Source organism: Peromyscus maniculatus, chromosome X (assembly GCF_049852395.1).
Source record: "Peromyscus maniculatus bairdii isolate BWxNUB_F1_BW_parent chromosome X, HU_Pman_BW_mat_3.1, whole genome shotgun sequence".
NCBI lineage: Eukaryota > Metazoa > Chordata > Mammalia > Rodentia > Cricetidae > Peromyscus > Peromyscus maniculatus.
This window is the reverse complement of record NC_134875.1, coordinates 118,065,137-118,076,524: the sequence shown is the minus strand read 5'-3', so window position 1 is coordinate 118,076,524 and position 11,388 is coordinate 118,065,137.

Genomic DNA, 11,388 nt, shown 5'->3' with positions numbered 1-11,388 from the left:
CTCAGACAAAGTTGTTAATTTTGATAAACTCCAAGAGATTACACAGCTAGCTGACGAACACCCAGCCATTTTTCTGAACCGGTTACAAGAGACCATGGTTCAGTATACTCCCCTTGACCCAGCCTCCCCAGCAGGAACCACAGCCTGGCCACCCATTTCAGTTCTCAGGCAGCACCAGGTATTAGGAAAACATTTAAAAAGGCTGAAGAGAATCCCCAAACTCCCCTACAGGAATTGGTGAAAATGGCTTTTAAAGTTTTTAGTGACAGCAGAGTCATCCTGATAGACAAGGCTGCAACAGAATACGCTCCAAGCCCAAGCCTTAGCAGCTGCCCTGAGGCCACCAGGGCCCCAACAAGAGGGATAAGGGCTCCATCCTGCCAGAGCTCAGCCCAAGTTGACTCCACCAGAAAGGCACCCAGCAGCCACCCAGGAGGCCATGCCCTATCTGCCGACAGCCTGGGCACTGGGAAACGGAATGCCCCCATGCAGGCTCGTCCTCTATGCCATGCCGTGGAGGTCCAGCCTCAGCAACTCTGGCAACTGAGAACTCCTAAGCCTGGTGGAGAACTGATATGGCCTAGACCTGCTGACTCCCATTGCCCTCTCTTAGCCTAGGGAGATGCTGCAGGTAATGGGTAAGTCCATTGACTTTCTTTTGGACACAGGAGCTACCTATTCTGTTTTGACATCTCACTCGGGTCCTACAGTTCCCTCACCAATTTCTGTCATGGGGGTGGACGGTACCCTTCCTTCCCACTTAAGACCCTGACACTTCCCTGCATTCTTGCAGGGCGATTCTTCTCACACTCTTTTTTTTTGGTCGGTCATACCTGCTTGCCCTGCACCTCTGCTTGGTTGCAATGTTCTCAGCCTTTGTGAGGCCACACTCACCTTGGCCCCCACAGTCTCCTGAGTATCTCACAGGTCCATTCACAGGGGCCCTCCAGATATGTCAGCCTCTGCACCAGCTTCCAGGATACCAACCAGGCGAGGATTGGCACATGGACTTCACTCGCATGCCCACACCTAAAGAACTCCGTTACCTCCTAACTATGGTTGACACCTTTATCCTCAGGAAAGGTTGAGAAGGCCAATGGACTCATCCACAACAATTCACCAAGCTCTCCATTGAATTCAGGTTATCTTGGCCCTTCCTTCTCCTCATTGCCCTTACATGCCTCCAGGCCACCCCACACTCTCTTACAGGCTTGAGCCCTTTTGAGCTCCCTGAGGGAAGGTCCTTCCTCCTCAATCACCACCTCCCAGCCCAAACTCCCCCACTGGCCAGGTACCTCCCCTGCCTCTCTCTTCTGAGGTCCCTTCTCTGTTCACATGCTGACAGCTGTCTCCTGTCCCAACACCAAGACTCAACTGCTCCTGAGCCTGCCCCACTCTCCCCAGGGGACAGAGTACTCCTCAAACAGCTAGTTCTGAAGTCTCTTGAGTCCCGATGGACAGGACCTTATACTGTGATCCTCACCACCCCCTTGCCTGCCAAGCTCCTGGGACATCCATGCTGGTACCATCTCTATAGGCTCAAGCGGGCACCTATTCAGGATACTTGGTCTGTCCAGCAGCTGGGACCCTCCGCCCTCCGATTTTCCAAGATTTCCCACTGAAGGGCCCATCTGCTCTTCTGCCCTGTGCATTGATCTTTGCCAGTACAGCTAGGACAGCTGTTAATACTCTATTCTTTCCTAGAAACTTGCCTTCTTTGCTTCCTCAAGAAACAGGTGCCTGAGGTCTCCAGGCTGACAATTAACCTGATTCCCCTTCACTCACACCTCCTGATGAATGTGAGTCCACCAACTCCTGACTCCCCTCTTCCTCACGTCATCCTATGCCCGCAGGAAGTAGCCAGACTTGAACCAGCACCCCTATACCCAAAGAGTCTGAAATGTTTGGTGGGAGCTCCATCTCAACCCCTGGCACTCTGGCATCCCTATACCCAAAGAATCTGGATGTTCTGGTGGAAGATCCACCTCCCCTCCCCTCCTCCATCTCTTTCCCCAAACCGCTTTTTCAAAGCCCACCAAACACAGCTCCTCCCCCAGAGAGGCTCAAGACCACTCCCACAGGGTATTTAAGCTTCATCCCAGACACATGGTTTTCAGGTCTCTCTTCCCTGTCTGCTGGGGAACGCTTTACCCATTAAACCAGGGCTTTTTCTAATTCGGTCTGATTTGTGCTGATTTGGATTGCTGTGTAAGCGAAAAGGCTTATCAGGATGAAAAAAAACCTTATCACTCAGAATCCCAGCATCAGAAATTGTATTTTCATTATTTTTTTTTTTTGAGACAGGGTCTCACTATGTAGCTCTGGCTGTCCTGGAACTTACTATGTAGACTAGGCTAGCCTCAAATTCACAGAGCTCCGCCTGCTGCCTCTGCCTCCCAAGTGCTGAAGGATTAAAAGCATGGGCCACTACACCTGACTCTGTATTTTATTTTTATTTGTTTTTGAGCTAGTATTTTATCAGTTCTTTGAGAACGTCATATAGTACATTTTGATGAAAATTTTCATTTTATTATTTCTTTGTCAATTTTAAATACTTCTGTTTAAGAAATTGCATTTTAACTTAGGATACAGTGCTTATAAAGTGCAATGTTATTTCCTCTGCTTGTGCACATGAAAATTGTGTGTGCATGTCAATTGTGTGTGCTAGAATCATTTGGGGAGAGGGAAACTCAATTGAGAAAATGTTCCCACCAGATTGGCCTATGAATAAGCCTGTGGTACATTTTCTTGATTGATAATTGACAGGGGAGGGTCCATCATGCTACAGGCAATGACACCCTGGGGGTTGGGGGTGGTCTGGGGTTCCATAAGAAAGCAGGCTGAACAAGCCACAAGGAGCTAGCCAGTAAACAACACCCCTCCGTGTTTTCTGCATCAGCTCCTGCCTCCAGGTGTCTGCTCTGTTTGAGTTCCGATCATGACTTCCCTCAACAATGGGGTGTGACCTGAGAGTTGTAAGTTAAAATAAACCCCTTACTCCCCAAGTTATTTACAGTCATGGTGTTTTTATCAACAGTAATAGAAACCTCAACTAAGCAAACTATTACCCATTTTCATCCAGCAGAGGGCAGAGTTGTACATGATTATTCCTGAAGAAACGCTGTCCTTGTAAAGTTGAAACAAGTATATTAATTTGTCTTCCCCTGTGGTGACATGTATCACAGGTAAATTAGTTTAACTTTACATCTAAAATTCAGCAATGTATTGTTTCTACATATTCCATTAATGTATTTCTAACTCTGTTTTATCATGTTATTACATCTTCCACAGTCTCAGAATTGGGTTCAAATTATTCTCTAACAGTTAATTTCCATGGGCTATTGATGTTCGAGACTCACACTGTGTAAGGCTTTTGTAGAGCACAGGTTTCTACATGGTTTCTGTCATCATAAGATGCTGTGTTACGACAGAGGGAAAGCTCATCTCTATGTACTGCATAGTGTCTAAGATGCCTTAGGGATTAAGAACAGATCATTTTAATGGCACCTCTTCTGCACTGTTTTTTTTTGTTTTGTTCTTTTGGCCTGGATACATAGTGAACTTGCCTTGTGTAATGTAAACTGGTCTAGGTTTGTCTTTTGAATTTTCCTGGGTTGTGTTCCTGCTTCTCAGAACTCCTCTCTTCATGTTAGTGGGTGATCAGTGATGGCTGCTTGGTTCTCTTTGCAGGTCAGGGCTGTGTGCGTACAGGGCATGGGGGTTTACTCCTTCATCTGGGCCACAGAGCAGAGGAACTTGAAGCACCTGCAGCCATCGTGACATAACTGAAGGAGATCACATTCTCTAGTTTCCCTCCTACAAAGACTTCACATGAATGAATTTCTGAGTTCTGGGGCAAGTCAGAGAAATCCCTGAGAGAACTTAGAACTCTGCTAGCTTGAGGAGGAGGGCCTTGGGTAATATCACAAATTATTTTCACCTTTAAAGCAGGCCAAAAACGTTTTGTACTTTACTTTAGATATGTTTTGATGCCTCATTGGATAATTTATTCAAAACTATAAAAGGACCAAGCGGCTATATATGTGAAGATGTTAATTAAGGTATTATTTATGGACAATTAGTTACATTTGAACATGGTTAGGGACATGGATTATTAGGCAGCCATCAAAATGCAAACTATAAATATTCTATAGGTATGTGTAAAGGGAGTGAAGTAAGTCAAATGAAAACAGAATAAATTATACATTGTGTTAAGAGTTGTGCTGAGATCGAGAGCAGTGTGGCTGGGGGAAAGATGTCAGGAAAGATGGAATTGCTGTGATTCTTGACATGTCCACGCCTGGGAGCTGGAGCTTGCTCTCTGTCTCCCTCTGCCTCCTTCCCTTTTGAAAACTCATCATTGCTGCAATAGCTGTGTTTCTGGAAGAGAGGCTTCTAAAGAGCTCGTCATGTTTAGTTTCAAATCAAGTAGTGCCCATTTATCCAGTTTGTTAGAGAACGGGGGTGTATTTAATAACCTTTGAGTCTGTTTTTCCTTATGGATTGATGTTTGCTCCTACACACACACACACACACACACAGATCTGTTTTGACTCGAAATCTTTCTAAAATGTGATTTTAGCTTTCTCGTCATTGCCAGGGGTTATCCGAGCACTTTCTCTTCTTTTCCTTGTGTCTCAGGCTTACCAAGGTAAATATCAATCACTCTCTGAAACAAGACTACAATGATGTCCTTATGTGAAGTTCAAGTATAGGCTTGTTTGCTTCTGTCTGGAGTGATCAAATGTGCCTTTGACTTTTGATGGCTTGGTTTTTATTTTTTGCAGGCTTCACGTTTTGTCATTGGTCTTTTTCTCTCTTGCAGTCAGTTTTATCAGGGGCCATTTTCGTGGCTGCTGGTGTCTCAGCCTTTGGCAGCCTTCTTTCCTAACTTCTCGACCAATTTGATGCCTCTAATGTGCTTTGTGAGAAAAGTCACACAGCCGTGTTTACTAGAATCCTACCCAGAGTGCTCCCCTGGTTATTTTGCTTTTGGGGAGTATCTTGCTGCTGGAGAGAGGTCTGTCTTGGTTGCTCAGAGGTACATTTTGCTTACTTCTCAGCTCTTGGCTGTTTATGGTGTAGGTTGAGGTCTCTGGAAGACCTCTGTGCACGAGGGAGATGCTGCTGCTGCAGGGGAAATAGAATACTGGCTCACTGAATCTGAGCATAGCCCTAGTAAATCCAGTCCACACCAACAAATCAATGGGAACTGAAAGCAGAGTCCAGCAATCAATAGCTATAAAAAAAAGTTCACGGTGCCTCTGCTCCCTTCTCTTTCCTGGTCACTTCATCTTTTCCCTTCACACACTTCATCCTCGTCTGCTGAAGCTCCAGTTGAGAAAGGAGCAATGCTACAAGGAAAATCAGAAAGTCTACAAAAATACAGCAAAGACTACTATTTTATGCTGTTTAAGAATCCTTTTATTTCTAGGCTGGGGATATAGCTCATTTGGTGGAGCGCTTGTCTAGCATTCCTGGAGCCCTGGATTGAACCCAGCACCGCATAAACCAAGGGTGGTAGTGCTCACCTGTAATACCAACACTTGCAAGATGAACATAGACTAGAAAGTCGAGGTCCTCCTCAGCTACGCAGAGAGTTGGAGGTGAACCTGGGCTACATGAGACCCTGTCTAAAATAAAGTAATTATTTTCCTTTATATAAACGATGCATGCTACATGAGGGAGACAGAGTTACTAAATCCTCCAAGGATAAAAAAAAAAAAAAAACAACCCAGCATATTTGTGCTCCCTGCCCTTCTTTTTTTTTTAAACAAAAGAATTAATTGTTGAAGCAGAGAGGACCATTTGTGCAATTAAAATATAATTAAATTGTACACAGTTTTCTGTGAACATATACATATATAAAGTCAGTTACCAGACTCATCGGCATTTTTTGTGGTTCTCATGTGTAAAGAAAAATTTTAGCTTAAGCCTGGTCTAGTGGATGTACTGTTGCTCTTCTGAAGAGTTCCTCTTCTAAACATCTGTTAACATCAACTCCATGCTTCAGGGTGTTGATGTACTTATAGAACTTGGGAAAACCTAGTATGAGTCCAGGCATTTGCTTTCTTCCTAAGGTTTTTGCTATGCTGGCAAAACAAAATATATAGACTTATCCCTAAGTTTTAGAGCAGTGATTGAAATAACTTGTAAAAGAACACAATGGTGGGTGTGGTGATATATTGTTTACCCTAATAAACTTGCCTGGGGATCGGAGGACAGAGCCAGCCACCAGATTAGACATAGAGGCCAGACAGTGGTGGCACATACCCTTAATCCTATCATTCGGGAGGCAGAGATCCCTCTGAATCTCTGTGAGTACAAGGCCACTGTGGAAACAGAGCCTGGCAGTGGTGGCACACACCTTTAATACCAGTGCTGGGAAGCACACATGCCTTTAATCCCAGGAAGTAATATGGCAGGACACAGAAAGGTATATAAAGCATGAGGAAACAGGAACTCACTCTCTTTATGCTGAGGATTTCATAGACATAAGCTAGTGGCTGGCTGTTCTGCTTCTCTGGTCTTTCAGCTTCCACCCCAATATCTGGCTCTGGGTTTTTTTTTATAAGACCTTTTAAGATTCGTGTTACAGTTGGGTGTTCCTTGATTCTCAAGAACCTCTCAGTGCACCACTTTGTGAAAAGTACCCTATTTTTTGGAAGGGAGAAGATATTCTTTTCTTTTTTCTTTTTTTCTTTTTTGGTTTTTCGAGACAGGGTTTCTCTGAGTAGCTTTGCACCTTTCCTGGAACTCGCTCTGTAGACCAGGCTGGCCTCGAACAAACAGAGATCTACCTGCCTCTGCCTCCTGAGTGCTGGGATTAAAGGCATGTGCCACCACCGCCCGGCAGAAGATATTCTTTTCTTACTTTATTATAAGACTTGTGACTGATTCTTCATATGAAAAACAAGATTAACAAATTGAATGAATATATATTCTTTGGTATTTTTGAGACAAGATCTCATGTAGCCCAGGCTGGCTTTGAACTTATGTAGATGAGGATGACCTAAACTTCTGGTCCTCTTATTTCTACCTTCAAAGTGCTGGGATTATAGGCATGTGCCACCACACCCAACATTTTTGTTTAATATGTTAAAAACATTTATTACTTTATTAATTACTTGATTTATCTGTGTGTATGTGTGTGAGCACATATGTGCCATGGTATGGGGTGTGGAGGTCAGAAGACAACTTGTGGGAGTCAGCTATGTTTTTCCAGTCTACGGGTCCTGAGGTTCAAATTCCAGTCTTTGAGCTTGGCAGAAAGTTTGCTACTTGCTGAGCCATCTCATCAATTCTGATAGAAGCTTTAAATGCCATTCAGGAGTCTTCAGAAATGAATACTCAAGAGAGTTTGGGAAAACTGTACAGTTTAATAGACAGTGGAGTGGGAGGATGTCGGAGGACAAAGTGTGTAAGCTTGTGGTTATAAACTGGGCGAGCTCAGCAAGGCCTACTTGCTTGGATTCTTGGACTTTGTGTGAATTTTTTTCCTCCCTCCATGAATAGGGTAGGTCATGAATCACATGGGGTCAATGAGGGAGAAAGAGGGTGAGGGTTTGAGCAAGTACCTTCTTAGGTTTTGTGGCCTGCCTCTGGAGAGCAGCAGGAGAAGGTCAGAGGGCTGTCTTGCTCCCACTCTTTTCTCAGTTGCTAAACTGCCATATTTTGGGGGTACTGTGGCCCAAGCCCCACCAACTTAGAGTGATGTTTGAAATGTTACCTATCTGGGAAGAATCAATTTAGGGGATCTGGTAGCTTAGTGTAAAGCATGTACCCCACAAACATAAGGACCTCAGTTCAGATTCCCAACATCCATGTAAAAAAGCTGGGTGTAGTAATACACACCCTTAGTCCCAGAATTGAGGAGGCAGAGACAGCCAGAACCTGGCAGATTGCTGGCCATCCAGTCTAATTGAACCAGAAAATTTGTCTCAAAAAATAAAGCAGAGAGCAAGAGGAAACAGCCAATGTTAACTTCCGATCACACATGCACTTACATATCTGTGCACATGTACAAAACCCACACACTCTTATGTATTACACACACACACACACACACACACACACACACACACACACGGTTGTGTGGTGGTGGAATTTTTGTTCAGTGTGACAGAAACAAACATTAGTACTGAAGAAATCGTTGAAGGCTATAGTCATGAGTACCTAAAATGTCTTATTGTCTCCTGAATAAAGAACATACTGGAAACTGATAGACCCAGTGAATTCTGGTTTATTCACAGTGGTAGAGTCAAGGTTAACTTTTAAGAAAATCATCTAATCTGACATTTTGGAACAATTTTACATACAGTGTTGGAAGCTCCAAAACCATTCCAAATCACATTTCATCAAGTAATTAAAAAGTTCTCTCATCACATTTTGTAGTGCTGTGAAAAATTCTGAAATAACCAATATTCTTTCTCTCATTTTTGCTCATTTTCTGTTGAGAATATTAATGGGAGACAAAATGGTCCAAAAGTTAAAAATTAGAGATGACTTTTGTTTCTGACTGAAAGATGCCATGAATACCTATACATCTGATAATTAACAGTCCAGTGAGTGTTAAGGATAATGGGTATACTTTATTATTAATATTCATTTAGTTATCTATGGCAATAAACATGCAATCACTTTAATACCCCCAACTGATAAGATCATGGAGATAAAGTACCAATTTGGTCCTTTACCACAGTACTGCTTAGCTGAGGATTCATATTAGAAACACTTGGCAAGCTTAAAATAACCCCAAGTCCAGGCCACATTGCAGACCAATTAAACTCCAGTCTCTAGGGAATGAGGCCTAGATCCCAGTGTTTAAAGATTCACTAGATGATTTTCATCTGTATCTGAGTTTTTGGATACACTGCTTTAGAGAACATCCTCGCTTGGTCTTATTTAAGCTTAAGTCCTTTAGAGACTCTAACAATATTTAACAGCCCTTTCCGTTAAGTCTTTCGGGACCATGTCTGCATCTTTAGCTTTAAACAAAAAGTGACTCATTCCAAATGAATAATCTTACCCATTTTCCTTTATTCTGCCACTCTGTTTCTTTGCTGTAGCTTTTTTCTCTGCTGAATTGATCAAAACTGTAATAGCACATGGAGTCAGGGCATTCTTGGTTTTAATACAGGGTGGACTATTTACTAATTGCCATGGATTGGTGATTTAGCTAGTATCCAAGTCGATTTCTTCAACTTGCACTGTAGTTTTTCCTCTGATGGAGGTGACTTTCCTCACTATACGAAATATTTGGGAGTAGAGAAGATGTTTTTGACTGTCACCACTACTCTGACATTCACTAGGTAGATGCCATGGGTAGGTCCCATAGCACTAGTGCTAAAGTGAAGGAACCTTGATTTATAAAGGGAGGACAGAGTTTGGGCATCTGAGTTCAGTATCTGTAACATGAATCTTAAAAGGTCTTATTAATAAAAAGTACCTGGAGCCAGATATTGGGGTGAATGCTGAAAGATCAGAGAAGCAGAACAAGCCACAGCCAACCTCACCTCGACAACTCCTTAGCCGATCCTGTTTCCACGAATCCCCAGACTGAAAGCCTTTGAGTCCTCACCTGAATGGATCTCAGCTGAACTGCTTAAAAACTTTTAGTTTCTGGTCCTCATGCCTTATATATCTTTCTGCTTCCTGTCATCACTTCCTGGGATTAAAGGCGTGAGTCCTTTCCAAGCAAAGATATGAGATCTCAAATGCTGGGATTAAAGGTGTGTGCCACCATGCCTGGCTCTGTTCCCAGTGTGGCCTTGAACTCACAGAGTGATAGGATTAAAGGTGTGTGCCACCACTGTCTTGCCTCTATGTCTAATCTAGTGGCTGGCTCTGTCCTCTGATACCCAGATAAAAATTTTTTTGTTAGAACACAAATAAAATATCACTGGAAGTATCATTCCACTAATTTCCAGCTGGGTGACCTTGCGCTAAGTTGCCTCTGCCTGAATCCCATTTAGATGTGCCCTTTGCCTTAACACTGGTCTTGGACTTGTTGTGGGCTTTACATAGGATAATAAGTTTATCACATTAACACAGTGTTAATCATTATCAAAATGTGTCTCCCTCTGTTCTGGAGAATGTATGGTCTTTTGTCTGCACCCCTGATAATATCATAGCTACTTTTTTTTTATGGTTGAAGAGATTGGAGGGCGGTATTGTCTTTAACCATGCATGTGCTTTGGATCCTAAGTAGAAATCCAACAAAGACAGTGGCATAGAACACCAGCAAATCCCTGCCCCCCCATTTACATTCCTCTTCGACCTTACCTCTAGCTGGATGCTTGCGCTGAACTAGAGCCTTCCAGTACACAAGCTTGTATTGGGCCTGATAAACAATAAGCCATGCTTCCAAGTGCTTATTTTAAAGGCAGAGGCTTTAATGGTAATGAACATGGTTTGTTAATAAACTTTATTGTTAACCAGAGGCAGATCATTATAGGAGCTTGAAGTTCAGGGAAGAGCTCAGTGCTAAAAACAGGGATTTGGGAGTCATAACTACAGAAGGATCCTAAGTTATGGGAGAAAATGCAATTGTAAGGGATAGTGTAGGGCAAGAGTAGAACCCAGGATGTAACCGGAGAAATAACACTTAGTTTATTGTCCTTGCAAGCCTACCGTAGCTTCCAGCTCCCTTTCCCCATTACACCAAATTTGGACATTAGGGAGGATCACTGCCACTCCCTTGTCCTTGTCTACCAGTAAGATAAGTCTGGCTTGAAAAATAAATTGATCTCCACTGAGGAAAAAAGGGAGTGCTCCCCAAACTAGATAGGAAATCTCTGTATTGATTGCTCCCCATTAGTAAGGTTCATTTAAAATTGTTGTTGTTGTTGTTGTATAATAGACATGCGAAAATGGATAGGAGAACTATCATGAGACCACAACCCTGGACAAAAAACCACAGGCAACTAAGGAATGCTGAGACAGAGAAATAGTCTTCTCCGGGGAAGACACATCAAGTAGTTATTCAATACTAAATGGTCAGCCCTGAAAACATACGTACAAGTAACATTGTACAGACAGAGCAGGCTATATTTAGGAATATATATGTGTACACACACACACACACACACACACACACACACACACACACACACACACATTTAATGAAAAGAGAGACCACCGATTTGAAAGAGAACAAGGAAGAGGAGGGAGGATTTTAGAGGGAGGAACAAGAAGGGAGAAATAATGTAATTATAATCTCAAAAATAAAAGAAAAAAAAAACAAAAACAAAGCATTGTAATTAATTATATTACAAAACAGAAAATTTGAACCTTGTCTATGTATATGCTATCTTTAGTGATAGTGTTATGTAACTATGCATGTTTTAATAAACACTTTATTGCAACATAATTAACATACCATACAAT